A 22,157-nucleotide genomic window follows, 5' to 3' on the forward strand; every position below is an offset into this window, starting at 1 on the left:
TCCAAAAGGGGACATGAGATAAGTACTAATGTAATTAACTCTTTTTCTTTTCTATTGATAAATCCTTAACAGTTGCTTTTTAATATAAGCTGACATCCTCTCATCAGCCAACGTTGCTTCCAGGCAGTTTTCACACAGACATCCCGCTGTGCGTCATGGGAGTGGCAATGAACTTCAATATTGTTGAGAACAAAGCGTAATTAGGAAAGCCATTCTTTGGGGAACAGCAATGTGTAATGGATCAGGTTGCAAAGCAAAAGAGTTACAGAGTGCTGTTTAAGTTTATTTACACTGATAAAACTCAGAAGAAAAACACCCTAAACTTTTCATAGTTTCTTCACACACACAGATTACTGTCAATGACACAGGATAACTTTAATTAAATCATGAATTATATTAATGTAGGAAAAGATGCCCATGCCAGATATTTAATTGCAAATTTTATCACAAGAATAGGAATATCAAAGGTGAAAGTGATTATCAGAAACGGAGAACCCAGAAAGAAGGCATCAAGTCAGAAAATACTCAGCAAGTGTTCCTCAAGTCCTCGCCTCAAAATTCAACAACGTTGTTGACTGTGCCTAAAATATAGTAGCTTTTCTGACCTGTAACTATTTATACTAGCCTATCTTTTTATTTACTTATTTATTTATTTATATCAACATATAGTCAGTTTACAATGTTGTATCAATTTCTGGTGTACAGCATAATGTTTCAGTCATACATATACAGAGATACATTCGTTTTCATATTCTTTTTCATTATAGGTTACTGCAAGATATTGAATATTGTTCCTTGTGCTTTAAAGTGTAAACTTATTGTTTATCTGTTTTATATATAGTAGTTAGTATCTGCAAATCTCAGACTCCCAATTTATCCCTTCCCACCCTTTTCATCCCTGGTAACCATAAGCTTGTTTACTGTGTCTGTGAGACTGTTTCAGTTTTGCAGATGGGTTCATTTGTCATTTTTTTTTTTTAAGATTCCACATATAAATGATATCACATGGCATTTTCCTTTCTCTTTCTGACTTACTTCACTTAGAATGATGATCTCTAGGTCCATCCATGTTGCAGTAAATGGCATTATTTTATTCTTTTTTATGCCTGAGCAGTATTCCATTGTGTGTGTGTATGTGTGTATGTGTGTATATGTATATGTATATGATATATATATATATATATATATATATCACAACTTCTATTTTTTTTAGAATTTATTCTTCATAGAAATCAAAGAGCCCTTCACTGAGTAGTAAAAAAAAAAATGATGTTTTGCATTTTCAACAAAAAATAATGTTAAATTTAGGAGTTTACATATTTATTTATAGGTGCCTTCTATTTTTATGCCTGGAAAATTCTACTCGCTTAAACTAGAAAAATCTTTATTTTTTAATTAAAAAAAATTTTTTTTATATACCAAAACTTCTTTATCCAGTCACCTGTCGATGGACATTTCATTTGCTTCCATGTCTTGGCTATTGTAAATAGATATACTAGCCTATCTTTGATGACTGGGCTAAAGTAGGTATTTATGAAGTGACAAGAATAAGCAAAATTATGAAGAAGGAATTAAATGCCCCCATTATTTAATTACAAAGACACATAATGAAATTACCTCGCACCTAAGATTTGGGCTTTTCATTTCCTACTGGCAGATTTTACTTTCATCTCGGACTGTCCTTACACGTGTCCATGTGCTTTAGACACGTTAGCCTGAAGTCATACCAATTCTTATCATTAAGAAAGTAATACAGGTAGATGGAAAGCTATCAGGGAAAAACACTACAGTTATATGAAAAGTAGCACTAAATTCATTACATAAAACATTTTGTTATTATTCCAGGACTTTACCTCAGAATGATAAGAGAAATTGTTGGATTTTCGCAGAATAATATGATAAGAAATTTTTAAAAATAACGTGTTAGTTTGGGTCCTCAGAGAAGCAGACACCAAATTAGTATTATTCATGCAAACAATTTTTTTTTAAGGAAAAGGAGTTATTGTATATCTGGATGTAAGGCTTTTGCAAGATTTATATATTGTGAATATGTTTTCCCCGTCTGTGGTTTGTCTTTTCAATTTTGTAAGGGTGCCCTGTGAAGAAGAGACACTTTAAAGTTTTATGTATTACACTTCTATCATTTTTTCTACTTTTGCTGCTATTTCTCATGTCCTGATAAATTGCTGACTACTACAAGTGGGTAGATATTTTCTCCTATGTATTCTTTTAGAAGTTTAAAAATAGTAGTTTCTACATTTAGGTGTATGATCCATTTTTAATTAGTTGTTGTGTAGAGTGTGAGGTGTGAGTCAATGTTTCTTTTTCCCATAGGTATATGATTGTCTCAGCACCATTTATAGAAAAACTATCCTCTTAGCCATTGAATTGTGTTGATAGCTTTGTTAAAATTATCCACATACTCATAAATATCTTGTAGAATGTCTAGTTTTTACTCTTTACCTATATGTTTATGTTTCCATCTATACTACATTGGCTTTATTACTATAGCATTATGGTAATTCTTGGAATTCTTATAAATCGTCCAATTTTTTCTCAAAATAGTTTTACATATTCTAAGCATTTTGCAGTTACAGGTAAATTTTAAATCACCTTGTAAATTTCTAAAAAAAAACCCCAAAAAAGGCTTATAGAAATATGATAAGAATATATTACACCTATAGATCAATTTGTGAAGTATGAACAAATTAACAATAATGTGCTTCCAATCAATGAATATGGTATATCTCTTCAGTTAGACAGACAATGACTTCTTGCAGAACTATTTTGTAATTTTATGTGTAGTTTTTATTATCTTTATATTATACTTAACTATTGGCATTTTAAGTCTTTGATCTTACTTTGAATATTACTTTTAAATGTTACAGTTTCCAAGTGATTGATTCCAGAATATTGTTTGTATTAATCTTGTATCCTGTTACCTTGTTAAATTCAGTCATTACTCAGAAGAGATGTTTTTAAGATTTATTAGGATTTCCTAAATGGAAAATCATATCATCTATAAATATGGACAGGTTTATTTCTTCCTTCCTAAACTTTATATTTCCATTTATTCTTGTCTTGTTGCACCGGTTAGGATACACACTTTAAAATGTCTAACAGTAACAACCAAAAATGTTAGAGTATGTCAATTAAAAAAAAATGGACTAAGAACACGTTGTAACTTCAACAGTAATCTCAAACCAATAGCAAAGGGGGCAGAAAGGCAGGAAGAAAAAAAATCACAAAGCTCTTGATTAATATAAGTAAGCATTTAGATATTTGCTTAAGGTGGGTCTTGTTTCTTAGATGACTGTTCCCACTCTCTAATTGTAATTAATACCTTTTTCTTTCATTATTCTGCAAGGAAATGCTAGCAAGTATTTTCATTTTCAAAGTGCCTTTCGAAACCCTAAATTGTTTAGCTCAGTGTTTGGGAAACGGTATGTGCTCAGGAAAGTTTTTTGATTCTTCCCGAGGTTAAATACTTGATTGGCAAATGTCTAGCAACAAGGGAGGAAGGGGAATGGAATATTCTCTCACAAGGGTTATATGTATTATATATTTTTGTACAAGTCTGATAAGTCTCCCTTAATTAAGCACCAGCAACTTTTATTGAATCACATTCTCTATTTAATTGGTACTTTTGAATTGAGGCTGTTTCTCATTTTACAGGTTAACTGGAAATACCTTGCAGACATTTAACTAATACTTGAATTAAAACATAAAGTCATATGAAAGAGATACCTCATCATTGATAATGATCAGCTATTGATAATTCTCCATCTCTCCTGAATAAAGTATTTGGTAGAGTGATTATAGAGTAGCAAATAAGGATTATAAGCAAATAATTATCTAATACTTCAAGAAAATTCCTCCTTTCATTTTATTTTCTTGAGTTATTTATACCTTTGTTTTAGCAAAACAAAACAAAACAAAACAAAAAAAAACCTTTCAGTACAGGCATCATTGCCTACTATTGAAAGATACATTTAAAGTTTTGAATGTATGAATTTTTCAGTAATTGATTTCCTTTGAAATCCACGTTCACTTTGCATTTTCACAAAACGACTGATCTAAAGAAGGATTTTTCAAGTTACAGAATAATTATTTTTTATGAAAGATACACAAACCATGACCCCAATTAGTAAGTTCACTATTTCCATACTTAAAGTCACTGTGTAAGACCATATACATTGAATAAAATAGCAGTGAAGTGAAACTCTGTATGCATTGACGTTTATTCGAGCACAAGAATGAGTGTAACACTGGTTTATTTCTGAACCTGTTTAAGACAGTTTAATCACTGGCAGTGCCAGAATACCCACATTCTACCCCCGAATCTCTGCTATATCGCTGTAGCACGCGGAGCCATGTGGAGAGGGTCATGTTTGTATGCACGGCTGCACAAAATGAACGAGTATGAGTGCACGTGTACGTTTTCATCACATTTTGATTTCCCAGCCAAGTTAAAGAAAGTCTTTAGATAAAAAATGAAAATAGCATCTGATTAACAGCATTGGCTTTAAACTTTGCACGCTGTCTGCAAAGTCTGAGACTGCCAGGAACATCATGCCTTCCCCCAAGGTACAAATACAAATATGATGAATAAATATTAGTTTTCACTCATAAGGAAACTACATGTGTTGCACTGAGTGTTATTATTATTGGATAAGATCCCCAGACATCATGGGGCATTTGTGGTACTACTGGTACAAGGAAACATGCTGAGAAGTGATTCATTACTCTTTCTTCAAGAGGTAACACACTGCCATGCCAAAGTTGCCAAAATATACAGTCTTTTCGCTTTCACTGTCATTAGGAGAGGTCCAGATGCCGTGCACTCTTTAATGCTACAAAATCTGATTAGGATATTTGGAATGCAACAAAAGATATAAGTAAGGTATTCACTCAGTATATCAAATGCCACATTCCTCCATTCTCCAAATATAAAATTAATTTAAATAGAATAAATGGCTCTAATATGAATGAGTAATTTGATGAATTGGCAAAAAAGTTCTAGCTTCTAAAGTCTTATCACTGCCCTAGACTTTGCACTAGATCAGATTTTTTACCTTTATTTTGCTCAATTTTCTAAATGATAACATGGGCACATTAGCCTTTATCCACAAGAGGATGTTTCATAGGATGAATAATTACAAGGATTGGCAAACGCTTTTTAATTAGAACGGTTACACAATTGCCAACAGATAGTCACCCCTTCATTCAAAATTGAGTGCCCAGAGGTTAACTGACTTGCCAAGGCCTCAAGCTTTACCAGGATGCACCTACATTCAGATTGCTAATACATTTACCTCTTCAATATTTATGAGGCACAAAGTTCCAAAACTCAGTAGATTATATAAAAGTATTTGCTCTTCATTTGATCAGATATAATTTTGTTCTCTAGCCATTTCCCGTAGGCAGGTGAAGCACTGTTAATATCATCCCGATAACCTTGATAAAAAAGAAACGCCAGGGCACTAGGACGTTCGAGCTGCAGTACGTGTTTTAGAACAATCTCACTGAATATTGATAGTCTTCTGATTCCAGTTCATAAATTAGGAGATTTTAATAGTTACCCGATGCTTAGAGAGAGACTCACAATCTCCAGGTGTCAAGAATTTAGGCTTCATTAGAACAACACTAATAATAGCAATCATAATACACTAGTACAAGACTTCGCTCTTTACTAAAGGCTTTCTGTCAATTTTATCAAATAAGCACTTTTATAAAATTGTTGGGCACTTAATAAGGCAGCTCATTAGAAGATAATTGCTAAATTTTTGAATTTTAAAATACACTTAAGAAAATAAGAGGTTAAAGAAAAATGAGAAAGTAAATTAAAATGAAAATCCACATAATGCCAAAATAAGCATGCAACCAAGAAACGAATTCAGCCCACAATTCTGCCATTTTTATGACTGTTCTATCAATAGGAAGTGTGACAGCTGGCAGCTCCCAAAAAAAAAAGAGGCATTAAAGCATGCCGCTACGCATCATGGTTACTGAACTCCTCATTCAGAGAAGAGTTACGTTGTTCTGGGGCTAATTCTCCCCTAAAGGCTCTGGTATGTATATTTTAACAGATTTGATCAACAGTATCACAATAGATAATAATGAATTATTTTTTTTTCTGTTTCAGGAAATGTTTTTCATGTATTTGAAACAAATACTTTAAATGAATTAGATGTTTTATTTAGGGTTTAGAAAATATATTTGCAACTAAAATAGCTGATTCACATATGCTTATTTATACATTTTTTTTTAAATAGAGCATCTTCTCTTCAGTCTTCACGGGAATGATAAGAAGACAAATAGGAGGCATTTTTTTTCTTTCAGATAAACGCGCTCCTATCTAACATACGTCCTTGTTGGACTCTACAGGCTGTTACAGAACTTTTGAACAACCAGGTAACATGGCGGAGTGCCCGGCATATGGGAGGGTCTCCATAAATGGAAACGCCTCTGTCTCCAGCCCACAACCCTAGCACCCCCAGACCCTTGCTGTTGGTTCCTCCTCTTATTCTATAATCAAGTTCAACTTTTGCCTAACCTACAAAAAAAGAAAAGAAGTTATTTATCTTCCCAAGTGACTGATCTTCTCTTCTCCCTCTCTCACACCATCCCCAACTCTTTTTTACAGTGTGCTTTATAATCTCACTTCTGTTTTCTAATTAGTTGTAATTTCATGAGGGTAGAAACTACACCTCTTTCATTGCCCACTGTTCGATGCGTCCTCTGTACAGTAGGGATGAACTTGATAAACATTTGTTAAATAAGTCAACCTTCTCCATGTGTTTGTATTTATGTGATTTCTGTCTGCATTGTTCTATTTAAGGCCCTGCTTTAACCTTGACTGCCTGGTCCTTTCACTTTATCATTTCACTGCACTCCCTCCAATTCCAGGGCAATGCTTTTAACCAGCAAATATATTATTAAAAAATAGCTGGAGAAATTGAAGTCAAGAAAAATATGGGTAGGATACAATGAGGCTAGAGGTAAATTTAACACATAGAAATATTTTGACCATATGCTAAACAATGCCAGAGAGGAAATGGCTTTTGGCTACCCAAGCCATCCCTAAGTGACTTAGTTGACAAGATAAAGAAAGAAAATGGGGCCACAATATTAATATCATTACCTGAATGGGTGAATAAAAACTACTCTTTCGAGTTTTTAGAATTCTAATACCAGAGAGAATATTTTATTATTTTGAACTGAAATCTGTTCTTTACCAGATTCCTAAAATAAAGTATTTAACAAATTTCAAAATAGGCAAACTGTGCAAATTCCTGTGCATCCTGTTAGCAGGCAGCCCAGATAGTACAGGTAAGCAGACAGCTCTGTACCTGGAGTGAACCAGACGTGGAGCTTGCAGGGGGTTGGGTGTGTGGCATATTTCCTTCTCAATCGTTTATGAAGATGTTTCTTACACCTGAGGTTTGAAAATGACTTGGAAAGAGTCGGTGGGATAGACTTCTCTCCCTAAAACCTGAATAGTAAACATCTCTTTTTTTGCCATTTACAAATATACATACATAAATAGACGGTGGACAGATAGATGATAGCTACATAGAGATATCTTTTTTCCATTTACAGTCAACCAAGAAGATAAAGTTGAAGTTCTCTAAATAAAATCAATGTGCCAACCCAAATATTTGTCGAATATAATAACAATAGCTCAACACAAGAATGAATGGTTCATATGAAAATAACGGTTGAAATTATTTTTTTTTGTAAATAGTCTTATTTCTATTCCAATAATAATTCAACAAATATCTTAGTGTTTCCCATGTCTCAGGGACTGTTATAAACATGCAGCAAGTACTGGTGTAAAAGCAAAGATTCCAGCCCGTGCAGAGCTTGATTTTTAGACAGATAAAACAAATAAATCTAATATATAAGTAAATATATACTATGACCCAAAGCCGTATTTGCTGTGAACTTTTTCAAAGTAGAGTAAGGTAAGGGTGATGGTGAGGGTCCTTGGGAGTAAGTGTTTGTAGATCACAGTAAGAAAAAGGATGAATTTAACAGGCTTTTACTGAGACGGTAACGTTTGTGCAAATATGTTAGCAGAGGTGAGAGTTAGTCAAGAGGGTATCTGAGGAGAGAATATTCTAGGCAAAGTATCTAGTGCAAAAACCCTAAGGCAGGGGCGTTCCTGGGAAGTCCTAGGATCGGTCTGTCTGTGTCTGGGTGAGTGGCTGAGATAAGAGAAGTAACCGGGAGTAGAACCTTACAGGTCCTTTCAGGCAATCACAAGGACACTGGCTCTTACTCAGAGTAAAATACTCAACAGTTGCAGGGCTCTGAGCAGTTACATGATCTGATTTACGTTTTCAATGGGTAACTGGCCATTTTGTTAACATCTGTCTATATGGGAGCAGGGGTAGCAATCGAGAGATCTGCTGAAGTTCTTGCAATCATTCCAGAAAGAACTGGTGTCGAACAAGAGACATTGTAAGTAGTTGGATTATAGATATGTTTTCACAGCTGAGCAACGAGATTTTCTAATGGATCATTTATGAGATGTGAAATGAAAGGAGTCAATGATAAGTGTTAAACTTTAGTCCTGATCACTCAGAGCAGTGGAGTTCAGACCAAAGGAGATGGAGAAGACGAATATATGCTACTTACGGTCATAAGACTGATTGGGATCTCCAAAGAAGTCAGTAAACATAGATCAAGAGAGAAGAAAACCAAGGACTGAGTCCTGGGGGCATTCCAACAGTTTAAAAAGTCCCTGGTTACAAGGAAAACCCAACACAAGAGACTGAGAAGGAAAAACTAGTTAAGCAGAAGGAAACATAAGATAATGTGGTGCCTGGAAATCAAAGAAAGAAAGAATGTCATGGAGCTGGAAATGTCAACTCTGTTAAATTGTGAAGACAGGTCCACTACAATGATGATGAAAGAGTGACCACTGATGGGACAGTGAGCGTGAACGCCAGCTTGGAGTTGTCTAAGACGGAGCAGGAGAAGAGAACTGAAACACAGCAAGTCAAAACATTTTTTTGAGGAATTTTGCAACAAAGAACAAAGGAGTGAAGCAGGCACCGGAGGGGATCAAGAATAACTGTGTAAAGTCTAAGGAGATAAGGACAAATTTAAATGCTGAAAGATCTAGAGAGAAAATGTGATGGGATGAGACAGAGGAAAGAGTCTCCAAAGTTGTGCCCCCGAGGAGACAACATGGAGTGGGATCAGATACGTAAACGGTAGGGCTGGCTCCAGATGGGGGCATGGGTGTGAAGTCCAGCTCTTTGCATCCTGGGGCTCCGCCACCCTTGGCTGGAAGTGACAGGAGCAGAGTCCAGGGCTCCAGGGGAGCTACTTTGTGAGTCAGGCTTGGAAGTGCTACACGTGACTGCCCGCCTCGTTCCACTGGCTGCAGAGTCAAATGGCTGTGCCCAGCTCAAGGGAGGCCAGGAATCAGGCTGTGAGACAAGGAAGAAAGGGACGTGGGCTTGGTGAACAACTAGCATCCTCTCCCACACCTTTAGTTCCTTGATTCTCAAACACAACAAAACAAAAACATCAATCGTACGACTTCTACTGATTAAGTAACAGAAGTGTAATGAGTAAAAGAGGAAAAGGACTCTTACGGTATGATCAACCTTAACATTCATCCTAATTGATAATGTTCATATGTGGAGATACCTGTTGATTACTGCTTATTCTGAACAATGTACACTAGAGTGTCATTTGCTTTTACTTACCTTTAAAGAACCATCCCATCGATCATGTGATTTGAGGAAAGATTTTGCTTTTGTGTTAAAATTATTAACTTGGTTATTCTTGAAAATGTTCTCCTAAATTATTACTAAAGTCATTGAGAAATAAGAGTGTACTAATACTTAAGTGATTATAAAGATATTAACTAGGCCTTTCTTTTTGTTGTTGTTGTTAAGTGACTGGGTTTTCATCAGAGAATTGAGGCTTTGCTTCAAGTTCAAGTAGCATTCTAGTAGAGTTAGGATTAAGGTAAGGATGGGCGTTGGAGTTGAACTGAGAACCAGAGTAGGTGTCAGGGTCAGAGTTCGAGTTAGGGACTAGTTTTGATAACTTCTGATTAACTGTGATGCATTTTTGATCTCCTTCAGTACCTTTACCTGTTAGTGGATGATGCCGTATTGATCTGATTCCATCAACAAATTCAAGTCCTACTCATCCTGGAGACAGATCACCTTCTTTGTGCCAATATCCCATTTTAGTGATGCTTTCAAAAACAAACGCTGACTCTGTCCTGCTTTTCTTTAATATCCGACTCACACTTTGTTGAGGAAATTGAAATATATTTCCTAATCTCTGCTGAAGTAAACCTGAGAATCTAATGGAATTTTCTATGAATTGCCTCAAACTTTCACTTTTACGCTCAATCTCAGTTCCGTTTAATATCATTTTGTGCACAGACTCTGAAGCCACATACTGGTTGTGTCAGCGTTTTGGTCTTTCTTCTGAAGGTTTGGGAATCATCTGACACGTAAGTGTAAAACCCATGTAGCTTTAAAGAGTTCATCCTTAGAGCAGCGTGCTCAAATGATCATTTTCGCAGTGTTGGTCACTCCCTGGTATTTCAAATGTACCAAGGCTGAAAGAAAGGCATTTTTGCTGAGATGCACACGTTACATGATGTACTTGGTGCAAAACAGATTGCAGCTGAAGGAGAGAAATATTAGCAGATAAGTTTAAATTAACATAATAGAAGCATCAAAACCTGAAACTGTGTTGTTTGTAAATCTGACCGCTTTCCAGCAGATGAAATTGAATATGGGCTAGTTACCTACTTAAAAAATAGTTCAGCTTAGAATGAATAAGAGGGTCTCAAAGTTGGTAGAGAAATTAGAAAATGTACAGCGTAAAACCCTGCAACCAGATGCAAGTTTCTTTCTCACTGAAGCGTGTTCTTTTTGGTATCTGGACAGAATAAACAAATGCAGAGAATGTGCAAATCATATTTGCCTGAAAATCCTCCGCAAGGAACCCTTACTCCTCTGTCGAGAGAGATCTCTCATTTCCTTCTTGATTGGCCAACGCAGATCTGGGTGATTGTTCCAGAATAAGATCTAATCATGATTTATTTATTTTTTTTCAGTTGAGGCCCTTAGTGACTGGTCCTTCAGATGTTTTCAAAATATCGAATTGTCCTAAGCTAATTTCATATCTATCTTATTTCTTCCCACTTTCAAATCTACTCTGACAAGCGTGACTTGTAGGGATGGTTGAGGTCTTTGTGCCTGAGGGCAGAGCCACAGTCCATGACTTTCAGACATTTGTTATCACCCCCTACACCCCACAAAATCCCGTGGAACAAATATGCTTCTAGAGTGTAATATTCTAAATAAATACACTTACTTTCTTGCTGTAGTATCTTTGAACATATGGTCTAAAATTAAGCATAAAGGAAGCAGCTATTGACTATTGATCATCATTTCAATCAGGACCAGTTCCAGGGGACACTGTAAGTTGATAGACTGGCTGTAGGTGTTTCCTTGTACCCCACCTCCTCCTGTCAATCTAGCACTGACGGTGGTCGGCTGCATTCTCCCTGCCCTCACCTGGCTCCTCTGTCACTGCTTTGGCGTAATTTCTCCTCCCCCTACCCTGTGATATCCAATCTCCGACTTCCTCAGGCCATCAGCTATCAACCAGCCAATGGGAAAGAGCCAATAAGACATACTGATAAAAACGTCCAAGACTATTTTAAGAATAATACATTTTTGTATGCTCATAAGTCATGTGGTTTGAAAGGATGCCTTGTTAAAACAACAATAAAAAGAATGTGTTTCTAAGGCTGGATTTTCAGGAAAACATATGTATATATCTTAACTCCTCTTTTTGGAACAGTTTCAGACTTCCAGAAAAATTGCAAAAATAGCTTAAGGGACATTGTATACACTTTGTTCTTTATTCACATCCCCCCGTTTTGCTCTGTGCTATGTGCCTTCTCATTTTTTTCCTTCTCTCTCCCTATCCCTTTACACAGACACATACACATGCTTTTTTCCCTAAGTTGCATATCATAACCATTTACTGCTGAATACTTTAGTTTATGTTTCCTGAAAATAAGGACAGAAGGTGCCAAGTATGTAGTAATCAATTTCAGGAGATTTAAAACTGATGTATCTAATCAACTCTCCATACTAGAATTTTGTCTACTGACCCAAAAATGTCTTTATAGCATTTTTTCCCATCCAGGCTAGGATCTAGGCTAGGATCACATACTTTATGTTGATATCATTTTTAAAAATCTCCTTTAACCTAGATCACTCCTTAGCTTTATGTTGTCTTTTATCACAGTGACATTTTTAAAATTTAGCCTTTTTTTTTTTTTTTTTTTTTGGTAGAATGTTCTTCAAAGAACGCTTCTCATCTGGGGTTTGAGCAATGTTTCCCCATCACAGGTTCAGTCCATTTACACGTTCCCCATGGGATCTGCTCGCACAATGTTGGGTGCTTCTCGGTGTATCACAGTCTGGAGGCACCAGGTGTTGATCTGCCTCTCATGGGAGAATCTTATTTGGATCATCCGGTCAAGATGTTACCTAATTTATTTCTTACATGTATTTTTCCCCCGCTCTGGCAACTGGTAAGTAATTGGTGGGAGACAAAGACCATACATTCATGACACTCCCTCCCTGTCCCCTAGATTTAATGCTCATCGATGTTGCATGCCGGATCTAATATTTAATGGATGGTTGCAAAAAGATGACTTCTAACACCAGCACACTTTCCACATTTACTACTTAGAAGTCTGCATTCTAGTGTAAGCAAGAGACCGCTCTGCTCTTCTGTTTTATCTCTGTATCTACGTATCTGTGTATCTACGCACCTACCATCTCCACAGAATTAAGGATTCATATTTTCCTAAAGGTTTATAATTCATCACTGCCTTTAATTATTTTTGTACTCAAATTGTCCAGATTTGGCCAATAGAAATTGTTTTCAAGCTGCTTTTTGCATCCTTTTTGCCATCAATCGTAATTTCTTCCTTTTGTTCTGACATAAAAAGGTGTTTCAAACTCAAGTTGTATCTTGACCAAAATCTGATTTGATTTCTCCAAGCAGATCTGATTCCTTCTAGAGGGTGATGGTATTTGTAACTAAGGTCTGCACGAGGTGTGCTCATTGTTACTGGAATGTCTTTGTTTCTAGACCATTCAATAGTCCCAGCTAGGAAATATATATGTACGTATGTACATATGTAAGTATGCAGATACATATATATATATTCACACACACATATTTTTAAATGGGCTTCCTTCTTATTTTTGTCCATTCCTTATTTATTTCTCACTTCATTCATACTGTGAACCATGGCTCCCAACAACCATGAACATACATACTCATCTGCTCAATCTATAATATATTCAAATATTTCCATAATTGCTTCAACCACATATATATGCTTTCTCATTTCTTATTCTTACACAAAAGTTAGTACATAATAAAAGCTCTTTGCACTTTTCTTTTTTCACTAAACAATATAGCCAGGAAACCCACCGTGTGTCAACTAAGAGATATTTCTCAGTTTCTTTTATGGCTATGGTGTATCCATTTTGCAAATGTAGCCTAGTTTTATCCAACCAATCTCCTGTATTTGGTCAGATAAGTAGTTTCCAATATTTTGTCATTTCAGATAATGCTGCAATGAATGACCTTGTGTTTAGGTGTTTTTGTCATTGGTGACCATCTGACATCTGTAATGGTGTAACTGCTTAACTGTAAAATAGTTTAAAGGTTTTTTTCTCATGCTCTTGCTGAAAAGGGTTAGGCTGGAGAGGAGGGAGGCTTGGGTGGTTTGCCCAGCCCCCTTGTGGCGCAGGTGTTGTGTGCAGGGATCATGCTCAGTGACCTCCTCCTGACCCCAGCGCCCTCCTCATGACCCAGCACCTCCTCCTGACCCCAGCATCTCAGAAACAGTAGTTCAGTGTCTTGTGCATCTTGCTCATGACTTGCCCCAACTGCACACGTCTGCAGTTGTTTTTGACCCCCTGTGGTTTCCTTGTATCCTGTTGTTCGAGCTGTGGGCCCCAGCCTGCAGCAGGAGGTCCGAGGCCTCAGCCTGCTTGAAAGGCTAAAAGCATTTATCAGCCTGGCTTTAAACTGCACAAGTTTTCCTCTAGAGCTGTGTTCACAGACCCCCTTCCTATGCATCCTGTGTTCTAGGTACAAGAATATAAAGAGTCCCACAGCCAGAGGTGAACTTCATACACTGCAGAGGGAAGGGGACCACTGCATCTGCAAAAACAAGAGCAACTTTGCAGCAATTGGTTACCCCATATGCGATCTGTATGGAAACTAGCTCCACCCCTTGAACTCTTCAATTTTACTATAAGACCCCCTTCCTTCCCTCCCCAGCAGGCTCACAGTCTTAGAGGCATTAGCCCACTGTGACCTCCTTTGCCCGCAAAGAAATAAAGCTGCCTTTTCTATTTCATCCAGAACTCTGTCCTCGGGTCTCAATTTGGTAAGTGGGGCATGGAGGCCATGTTCCAGCAACATTTTCATGTCATTGGAGCTGTATCTTCAGGGTAAATTCCTAGAAGTGAGGTGGCTGAGTTTAAGAGTAAATATATTCATCTCTATTGTGTGAGCTCTCTATTCATATTTTTTGTCTCTGTTTCTACATTTCCTCAATTTTAATTGGGGAGACATTTTGAACACAAAAATTTTCTCTGTGGCTGTTAACACTTAGCATACACAGATGGCAAATATAAAACTGAAATAAATTTAGCAGGTTTAGGCATTCCTCTTACAATAGGGGAAACAAAAAGATTAGAAATAGCCAAAGATTGGCTTATCTGACTGTTCGTATGCACACAAGGATGTCTGTTTTATATGTGCTCATCTTTGTTCAAGCCAGAGGCAATGAGAGCCAAGCATGATGATTCTTTCGAAATAACCTCTTCATTAGCAGGTGACAGTCGAGCGCTGCGTGTACCCATGTGTTCAGTGTGAACAGAACCCCGTGTACTCACATAAAATGCTGAACTTATAGAAAGACTGAACTAAGCCCCCCGACGTGTTACAAGTAGGCAGTGAAGAGGCTTTGTTAAGTCCCCAAATTATTCTTTCTCGGCCCACTGGTTTTCTTCTACAATTATTTTTGGTACCAGAGAGCAGTTCTGATCCTCTTCCCTCAGAGCTGAACCTTGATTTCAAGTCTGATTATCTTGTCTTCCAAAATGTATTATTGAATCCTAACGTATACAGAGAAGTGTCAACATGAACATGTCAGTATGCAGCTTGATGAATACACTTCCTCAAGTGTAACAGGGCCCTAGCTCATGAAACAAACACTTAGCAACACATTCAATGCCCTCCTTTGTCCCTGCTTCCAGCCACTACCCTCCTGTAAAGGAAACCACTATCCAGATTGCTTGCATCATAGGCTTTACCTGTTTTACATTTTGTATAAATGAGCATCTAATACATTCTTTTGTGTCAGTTAGCCTCCTTTCGCATGGACATCACACACTGTGCTGCTGTCCTGCGCTCAGCCTTTGTGAGAACAGAAACTTCTCTCGAGTGTCACCGGATTATCTGCGCTGACCCAGGGTCCAGCTCAGATTCAAGCTGGCCACGTACGCGTGCATCTGGCATCAGCCCCTTAACATCTCACCGGGCAGCCCCCAGCTGCCTCCAGCTCTGAAAGGAGGATGTGCTTTGCTGCCCTGGTCAGTATCCCCAGCCCCCCGCCTACCTCCTTGCTGCTGCAGCCTCTGCTGTATTTTCTCCCCTGTGGAAATCCGGAGCCTTTCAGGTGTTCCCACAAATGCCATTTTTGACACTTTTCTCTTTTCCATACATATAGGTTTGTGTGACATTTGTCAGTCTTCACTAAAATAATATAGATTAAGAGCATGAACATCATTGCCTATGAAACGTACACCTAATTGTAATGATGTATCCAAATGTCCACTAAATCCCATGACCCAGTCAATCTGCCAACAGACACTTACTGAGCACATTCAATGTAAAGGGCCCGGTCGTAGCTGGCGAGGCTCAACATTTAGCAAGACAAGTAAAGCTCTCTGAGAGCTTGCATATAGTCGCCCGCTGTTGTATCTCCTTGAGTATGGTTATAAAGGGGACAGCGAAGACGATGGGGACACAGAGACCAAGAACCACACTTGGTGTCTCACCTTTCAGGGCCTTGTCATAGCGTTTGACACAGAAAGTGCTTCACCAGGTAAGAACCCAGTGAATGGTAGTTAGTATTGGAAGCGCTGTTTGATCTTAGTCAACATGCCTAACACCTCTGCACAGCCACTGAATCATTTGAGAAATAGATTCAATTCTATTAAATATCGATAGATTTCATATGATTTGGAGGAAGATTAACAATTATTTTGTAGTAAGGGTTTGATTGTGTGTGTGTGTGTGTGTGTGTGTGTGTGTGTGTGTGTATTTCATTCATTTTCAGTTACCCCAACTCCAAATATCAAATGATTGTCTGAATCATGATATTTTTGGTCTTTGACTTTAAAACCAAATGACATTGACATTACTGTTTAAGTAAAGCTACCATGTAATACTCCTATCTATTTCTATTCCAAGAAGAAAACTGTCAAATTATAGATACTGAATACACACTGACCTTTTTATTTAATAAGTCATGTGAAAAAACCCATCATAGATATCTTCTGGTATCACATCACAAAATCCTTTCAAAGGATCAAGAAATTTCTCCTGTATTTTTTCGATTCTGTTATCAAATACTTGTCTGTGCCAGGCTGAATGTAAACAGCCTGAATAACTTTATGATGAATTCACAGCCTTTCTCTGTTGCTCTGGGCTATCGCACACAGCTCTATTTTCCACTTTGTATACCGTAACAAAACTGAAAAGTACACAAACGGGACAGCCTCTGTGCAAATGGAATGAACAATTGCGCCTGCTAAATGCACAGGGTGAATGATGCCTTCGCTCTGGGCAACTCAGCTTTCATATATGAAACGGGGGGAGTGTGTTTCTTAACCTTCGCTGAAGAATACTGTGAGGGCTACGTCATGAGACCTGCTGTTCTCAAATAGATACTCTTCTACTCCAAGTGAAATTAGCAATTGCATCTCAAGATGCAATTGAAAAAAGCTGTTTTAGCTTCGGGAGAGCTCTTTTCTTTGCTGATAGGAGGACTGTCTGTAACTGTTTAGAATGCATGTGCTCTAGAGTCCAGTTTTTAACAGATAATGTATCTCAAGGAATTAAATGATGTTCACAGTATCACATGGTGTTTGATTCATAATACAGTGCTAGGTGAGGTTTGAAACTTGGACATTTTTTAAAGACCAGACATTTCTCAAGGCTTGGGATGAGGGGTTGGTTTTAAAAAGCATCTTTGGCTCATCTGCCACCTAAGAGAGAATAATTCTCAAAGTCTTTCTTTGAAGTTTTGCTTGTAAATAAGTGAATGAAGAGAGTCACGTGTAATGAGTTACTAACCAACCTCTCTTGGTTTGACCCAGGTATATTTCCTGAGTCCATGAGGATTGATGAGAAATTCCTCTTAGAAGCCACTGTCTTTCTTATAAAACCATTCCCTCTTCGTCAAATTGTACACAACACTCTCAACATCTCAGTGGTAGCAAATTGGTATAACGTTATAAGGTACTTTCCTAATAGTTAAGTATTATGGGCTCAATTATATCCCCTTAAAACTCATAGGTGGAAGTCCTAACCCCCAGTACCTCAGAAATGTTATTTTATTTGAAAATAGGGTTGTTGCATTTGTAGGTAGTCAAGATGAGGTCACACTGAGGGACATTTGGCTCCTAATCCAATGTGACTGGTATGGATTTATAAAAAGAAATGGTATGCTACATATGATAGTCCACTGTATATACGTGCCGCCCATTAAGTTAAAATGTGGTGGTCACTCAGGTTCCTGTGGACAGTGAAAGAAGAGCAGAGAAGGGCCATAGGGCCATATTGGGAAGATTCCAGGCAAATTAATTAGATAGCTCTGGTTTCAAATCCCAGCTCCCCTGTTAATTCACCAGGTGTACCTTATCTAATCTTCAATTTTTGCATCAATAGAATGGGCTTAATAATAATAAAATCCACATCATCATATTGAAGTTATTCTGAAGATTAAATGAGCTAAAGCATCCCAAATATTTAATAAACCTTCAATAAATGCTGGTTCTCTGTTATCATTTGTTAACTGGTGCAGGTAGTTTTCCGTCCTGCTCTGCTAAATCACAGGAGAGCGTTTTCACACCTGTCACTCAGTACAGCTGCATATTAATAGGATTACACACCATTTAAATGGCCATTGCAAGAGACCCATTGTCTCATCAAAATGTATCAGTGAAGTTCATGGGAGAAATGCAGATGTTTATCTCAAATAATCTTTTCATTTGGAAGTACAACCTAATTTTTTTTCTAGAGACAGACCTCTTTACTCTTTCTCCAGGCTCCTGAAAAGGCACTGATGCTAACTGAGTGAACTGTTCATGACCTATCAACATGACATCTTTTTGCCAGAATGATAACACAGCATATAATTAAGCTAGTTTATTCAAGCAAACCCAATTTATTTGCCAAGACATTTTAACATTCTATTAGGTCTTTCTCAAAGCCAACATTGACTAAATGAGTTACTTGGCGAAACTGTGTGCATAAGTGACACGGAATACAGATATCTCTTCAGTCCTCAGGGGCACAGGCCACTGAAAGTTGCACAAGATGACTAGGCTTTGTTAACAGTTATTGTAGTGACTTTTACTGTCCTAATAATTAGGTTATATTATTCTTGAGGATAAATCTATCAACTACTTACCTGAGATCATTAAACCACTTTTAATATACTGTCCTATAATTATTGATGATGATGATGATGTGGATAAATAATTAGGAAGAGGTGAAATGAGAGGAAGACAGAAAGGTAAGCATATATTTATGGTGTATTGTTCTAAGCAATTTGATCTGTTTATCTAATTCTCACAAAAGCCCCATAAGGCAGATAATATTATAACCCTTTTACAACTAAGACCCATGAAAGGTTGATTAATATGGTTAAATGTTCATTGTTTACAAAGTGTTAGAATAGGGTTTTGATAGATCAAATCCGGCTCCAGAGTCCACCCTCTCTTGTTCTATAAATATTGTGTATGCCATCTGGTTGTTTTCATTTAGTCATGGTGCTTCTGGCTAAACCAAAAAAAAAGGGTATTTGGCTCCATATTGAGTATGGGGGTGAGTGACCCGGACTTGCGGCTCAGATGTAAATAACATTAGGTCTGTCAGCTTCAACCTATTTATCCTCAGAATAAGGTGCTTCAATTCAGCTTTGCACTCCTAAACATCTGTTACCTGCTTGGCCGCGAACTCAGTCCTGTTGAGTGTTACAGACATGTCCCACGGAAGACCGCATAAACTCCAACCCTCCTCCAAAGGAGGAGGATCACATTCTATAGAGTAAACGTCACCGATTTAAAGAATATGATTTCAGAAGTCTAAGGAAATGTCAGCTTTTTATTCATTTGTTTATTATCTAGAAATCAGGAAAGCTGTGATTATGTCCTACCTATTTCAGTAGAAGATTCATCTACTGGTAATGACTTCCTGTAACAGAGAAGAACAAACCTAACTTCATATTGGATCTATTCCATCAGCTCTAACCTTTGTGCTCTGTTGCCTGTGCGTAGTCATGCTGGTTCTGCACCTTTTTGTAAAAGAATGTTACCTAGAGTCTGAAATAGACAGGACAGCCCATTCTCCAGGCTCTGCTTCCCAGGCTTGACCTTTAAAAGTATAACAATTTTCATTCATATAGAGATAAACAGTTACAAAACACAGAGTAACACTTGTCTTGTTGGAAGTATACAGAACATCGTGACCTGACCTAGGTGGACAGCCGCAAGAGAAAAAAGATTTGGGCTCTAAATTCCTCCCTGTAGGCATGCTAGAATTCCTCTAAATTCCACTAAGTTAACACTTGAAAGAAGCAGAGACATGCATCTTAAATGAGGGAATTGCTATTTATATAAAATATCTGTATGTACCTATCTATCAATACTGTATATAAATTTGCATTCACTTGGAGCCATTTAGCTTCATGTTGCCTAAATCCAACCTTGATCTGATAAGAAAAATATTAGCATCTCCATTAATTGAGTCCAGAATAAAATAAAACACCTGAGAAGACCCTAGTGCTTAATGAGAACACTCCCTCTCTCAGAGAGCTCTCCAAGCAACCAAACACACTTTAAAAAGTTAGAACAATGGTTGCAAATATCCCTTTTTGTCTCATAGATGAAAAATACACTAGACAATGAAGGATTATATACTGCTATTCCATTGCATATAAGAAAACTTATCCTATAAGATTATATCATTTTCCTTTTCCTAAATGTGTATGCCAACAAAATATTCACTATTATTAATGACATCTTACATTTATCTTCCAAAGTTTTGGAAAGAACCATTAAACACATAACTGTGTTGGTTAGGATGCTTCTATATGTGTGTAATATGTGTAGAATATTGAGTGACTCACAAACTTGACACAAGACAAACTCTCATGACCTCTTAAAATGAGAATCTCACAATACAAATGTGTATTTAGGAAGGTGACCAAAATTCACTAGTAGAGGCATTACAGGATATGCAAAAGAATCTGGAATATCCACTCAACTTATTAAAATTCATGGGGCTTTAAAAATACCACCCGTTCTAAGAGGGGTGTAAACAGAAAAATCTATTTCACAGAAATAAGTCGATTCTAAATTCAGATTGGAAATTATTTTCTTCCATATAATTCCTAAAGATTTTCACCCTATTTATGCCAAGGGTCATTTTAGAAAGGGTTTAATGTAGATTAACTCTGGTATGTTTTATTTCTCAATAAGCTGTCTATAAAATTATGTGAATATGCCTGCCAGGTCTGTTCCCCAAGTGAGCGATTACAGCGACAATGCACGTGTTTACATAAACAAGCAAGGGAAATCCCTATCTATTGGTGGAAAAATTCCTTTCATGCCCTACATGGAGAAGAGGCTGTTATTATGTGATGGAAGATACACGAGCAAGCGACAGGGCTAGTTGTCTTCCTCGGTGTCATATGCAGGAATCAATTCTAGAATTTTTTGGAAAGAATTTAAGTACACAATTGAGCTGTGAAACAGTTACATTATGTTTTACATTTATAACTGGAACAGATTTTTAAGTGATTTGGAAAATCAGTGCAACCACGACAACAAATGGCTGAAAAGACAGACTAATCCATTCATGATAAACAATATCCCCTTACATGGCTCATTGGACACGTGGCCACGATTATGGTAACAAATAATTGGTTACAGGCACTGCAGTGGTGCTTGGCACGGAGCTCGGTCTACCAGCCATGCCTCACAAGCCTGGCTGACACTAGCAATGGCCACTCCATTTGTTAACTGGAAATATGCCAGAGATTTGTCCACCCTCCTCTTCCTACTTTTTAAAGTCATGTTTCCTTCATCTAAAATATTTTCAGATATTTTAAATCATCAATAAGAGCAAACAGAGGTAAACTGGATCTGGGAAGGATAGAGGGGGACTAAAAATATCTGAAAATTGTAACTGACTATTGTTGCTGAATACAAATACCACAGTAGTTTTGCAAAATGCTCCTAAGACTGGCAATTGATAACACGCATTTCTAAGTCTTTGTAGCTTCTGAAAGTTCTTACACAATCTCACTTAAATCTTCCCAAAATTATCATTTCCATTTCTTAGATTAAAAATTTGAGGCACAAGAGACCCTTCCAATTTTAAAAACCAAATAAATGAAACCAGATACTTGAATTCAAGCCTTTTGAATCCATATCATGGTTTTCACTTTCCAAACATCTAGACAGAGGCCAATCTAGAAGGATGTTTCTTCATGCAAATATTAGCTGATAGGCTATTATTAAAAAAAAAAAAAAAAAAGAGAATACATGTTCCAGCTATTGACTTGATATTCAGAAAATCAAAGAATTTACTGAATTAATCACTACTATTTCCTTTCCAGATTTTTTAATGCTTCAAATTTGTCAGAAACAATGAATTTTTATGTGTGTATATGTAATGTATGTGGGGAAAGCATATAAGGGATAAAGAGATCTGACTTTTTAACACATCGAGCAAATTAATACTCTACTAATACTGCTTAGAGAATACAA

The 22,157-nt window shown here is 37.1% G+C and overlaps 1 protein-coding gene across 3 annotated transcripts in view; it reads right to left on the reverse strand.

Moving 5' to 3' along the window:
- CNTNAP2 (contactin associated protein 2) overlaps window positions 1-22,157 on the reverse strand; it is a 1,833,097-nt gene that overhangs the window by 1,199,360 nt on the left and 611,580 nt on the right. The gene's annotated exons all lie outside the window — the stretch shown is intronic.

Source organism: Camelus dromedarius, chromosome 7, assembly GCF_036321535.1.
Source record: "Camelus dromedarius isolate mCamDro1 chromosome 7, mCamDro1.pat, whole genome shotgun sequence".
NCBI lineage: Eukaryota > Metazoa > Chordata > Mammalia > Artiodactyla > Camelidae > Camelus > Camelus dromedarius.